General features: G+C 37.3%; 1 non-coding gene across 1 annotated transcript; it reads right to left on the bottom strand.

The window, feature by feature from the left end:
• Positions 1 to 3281: 3281 nt before the first annotated feature.
• On the bottom strand, positions 3282 to 3356 carry LOC114009940 (small nucleolar RNA SNORD113/SNORD114 family). The gene has a single exon (XR_003551339.1). It is a non-coding gene; the product is annotated as a small nucleolar RNA SNORD113/SNORD114 family (small nucleolar RNA).
• Positions 3357 to 3663: the final 307 nt, after the last annotated feature.

The following is a 3663-nucleotide window of genomic DNA, read 5'->3' as shown; positions in this document are numbered from 1 at the left end:
AAGGTCCAAAGTGTGAAAATAACATGTTCAAGAAACCGGGGCAGGGCAGGGGCACACTCTAACCATATGGTATGTGGTAAGAATGCACACTTTATAATAGAAAAACCTGTCTACATATAGAGGCTAGATCAGAAAGTTACCTGTTCATCTGGCTTGGAGAAACGGTGTTCCAGATTTCAGTGTCCATTTTCAGCACCTTCAGCTCACCCATGAGGCAGCGTCTTGCTTTCCCCATCAGTTATTCCACCTTAGCCTGTACCATGAGGCCAGCGACGTTATTCTCCAGATCAGCAATGCAGCTGCTCCTATCATCGCTTCTTCCAATGATCTCGTCTAACATGGTCTGAAACTGATTTTGCATCTGTTGCAAGACAGTCTGCACCACTGAGGTCAGGTCCTGTTTTGGGCGCAAACCAAATGATGAGTCTTGACCATCTCCCTGGTGCCCAGCTTGGCAATGGCTCCTCAGACCACCACCTGCACTCCCACTCGTCTCCCAGATACAGACTTACCATACAGAACTGTCAAATACACCACCAAGAGTCACCGATGGCCCAGGAACAGACTTCTTCCTCTTCATTCCTATCTGTGCTTGTTTATTAATTAATTAAATACACATTAATCACAAAAACAACGTTTATCTATCCTATCATTTACAGAGAGTCTAAAATCCTTTCATGAACTTCACTTAGTCTTTCAGTTACGTATTAACTAATGGAATATCAATGTGATGTTAAATATGAGCATGGTTGGCCTTCTGCAAATTACACCCCAAAAACAGTTTGACTATTACTCATTTCGGTCTCTATGCTCCTACACAGATGCAAGCACAGGGCTCCTAGCTCTAGGAGAATCCTAAAGTCAGCACAGGTATTCTCATTCTGAGGGTGATTAAAGTCTTGGGCATTCTCCCCATAGATCAATCAACTCTCTCATTCATTTATATCATCATTCAAGTATGTACACAAATATGGTAAAATTTATTTTTCTCTTAATAAAGCAAACATCAAATGTGTGACTAAGATAAAAAAAATTATGGGGACCGGCAGGTGCTGGACTCCCACATGGCTGACCGCAGTTTGAGTCCAAGACCTGGTGGGTTGCTTTCTTTCTTTCCTTTTCTCTCTTTCTTTAAAAGCTCAAAAACTATCACTTCTAACTTTCCAATATCTTTAGTCAAAGAAAAAAATGAACTTGATGAAATACACTTTCTCCATTATTGCTCCTTTACTTTGTATTATTTTTCCTTACTATTAGTTTTAAAATGAACATGTTTCCCCATCTTCATCTTTATTTATTATATATCTGTGGATTTATTTCACTATAGATTCTTTATCATTTTATTTTTAAAAGCTCATGAACACAAAGGCCAAAACCAAGATCTCTCCGTATTCCAGGGATGGACTTCAGGGGCAGTTAAAGCAGAGGCAGAGAGCTGCACACACACGCTGCCCGCAGGCCCCTAACGCTCAGGGCTGGCATTGAGCACGTGACCAGGAAGGTGCTAATGCAGCCCAAGCGAGTACAATCTGAAGAGTACAAAGCAGAATAAGTGGTTAAAAAAAAAATTGAAACATTCCTCCATTGATTCTTGCTTTTCACTTTTCAGTGTCAGTCACTTACATAATCATTATTTGGAATATGTTCATTTCATGTTCTCTTAAGAAAGCAAACTTTGGGCCTGCAGATGGCATGATGGCTAAGGTGCTGAATCCCATGGTTTGAGACCTGAATCCAGCAGTTTGAAAAACATCCAGTATGTATGCATGTGTGCCCAAAATCCCAACAGAAGAATGGAAGAGAAAGGATGACAGAGTGGCTCCCCCACCAAGGGAGTGATCTCTCACTTTTCCCTGTCTCTGTCTCTCACCAGTAATACATGTACCCTATGGCAAAAATCTGAAAAGAATGAAAGAAGGGAAGGAAGGAAGGAAGGAAGGAAGGAAGGAAGGAAGGAAGGAAGGAAGGAAGGAAGGAAACAATTTTGAACATGCCAATAGCAAAGATATCTAGTAATTTATTCTGTCTATATGCATGAAACAAAAGGCCACAAACAATATCTTAGAAAATTCCCAATATCTGTCTACAGAATCTCTTCTTTTTCTTTTTTCCCTAGGGTGTGTACATTTGCCAGAGAGAGAGATAGAGAAATCACCCCTGACCAAGGAGGGATGGCCATGTCACAATCCATTCTCCTCCACTCTCCCCTTGGGATTTTGAGCATGGATCCACATGCACCCAACATGATATTAAAGCCACCAGATCTGGGACCTGAACTACAGTTGGCAATATGAAAGTCTAGCACCTTAATCACCATGCCACCTGCTGGCCCCTACAAGTATCTATCCAAACACAGGGGATAAAAAGTAATTCTTTTATATCTGACCTCAGAGCTTCAGACACAAATTATGCATTTTCTTGACTTACACATCAGTTAGCGTTATTTGGTCCAGGAATGGCTCACCTTTTAAAAAATTTATTTAAACATTGTTTGTTAATTAATTCAGTATTCACTAATGATAAATATAATGTACTATGACTCACATAACCCAAGAAAGGCCTTAATATTCTGAATAGATCTATAAAATCGTTTTCAAATCAATATGTCTCCTTTATTAAATGTATTCAGTTTTCATAAATGAATTAATAAGTAGAGTAGTTCATATCAAATCTATAATTGTCATGGAGTACAGTTGGCTTTATTTTACTATATTATGCAATTTTTAATTCTACAGTGACTGTTCTTCGAGGAAACACTCAAACCAATACAAAAGCTTTACTACTTACGTTGGTCCTCAAGCTCCTAACACAGTTGCAACCACACAGAACATGGTCATGGGAAAATGTTCAAATCATCTCAAGTGAGTCCATTTTAAGGTACAAAGTAGAGCTGTTGATAAAAAATTGGAGACCTTATGTCCATTGGTCACTGCTTTGCATCACTGATTCTCTTAGTCACTTAGACAATCACTAATTTGGAGCATGTTATTTCATTTCTTTTAAGAAAATAACTTTGAACTTGTCACCAACCCAGAACATGAATATTGTATATAATTTGCATTGTTTGCATCAACATTAGCCAAAAACATGCATCATTAATTTCTCATCGGATTTCACGATTTCAACATGTATGAATAGTATTTCTTTCCTTACCACATATTTCTACACTTGGACAATGCTTTGCCTGTTTTATTTATATATTTGTTCATTGATTCTTTCATGGATTCAATTATAATAAGAGAATGAAAGTACAAGACAAGAATGGCCGCACTTCTTTTGTGATGTACCTCAGCGTTCCAGACAAGTGCGATTCATCATCCAAGACTCATACACCAGCAGTTGTCATCATTGGTCCAGGTGTGGCAAACCTTCACTTATCCATTCCTAAATCATTTATTGATTAACTGACTAATTCGGTAATTGTAATTTTAAAACTTTATGATTCAAGAAATAATATCCCTCATGTATATCTAGAATCATTCTCAGTTCTATATATTTCTTTTATTAATTATTCTTAGTATTTTATATATATATATTAAGATAACCTTTCAGATTAATACCCTATTTATTACTAGACTACAGTTCATTTCTTGGTTTATATTTCATACTTTTTATTAATGATTTACTTTTAATTTTTATTTATGATCATTATTCCTCAATTTC

The sequence above is a fragment of the Tupaia chinensis genome, unplaced genomic scaffold (genome assembly GCF_000334495.1).
Source record: "Tupaia chinensis unplaced genomic scaffold, TupChi_1.0 Scaffold000671_1, whole genome shotgun sequence".
Lineage (NCBI taxonomy): Eukaryota > Metazoa > Chordata > Mammalia > Scandentia > Tupaiidae > Tupaia > Tupaia belangeri.
This window is presented reverse-complemented; position numbering and strand designations above follow the sequence as displayed.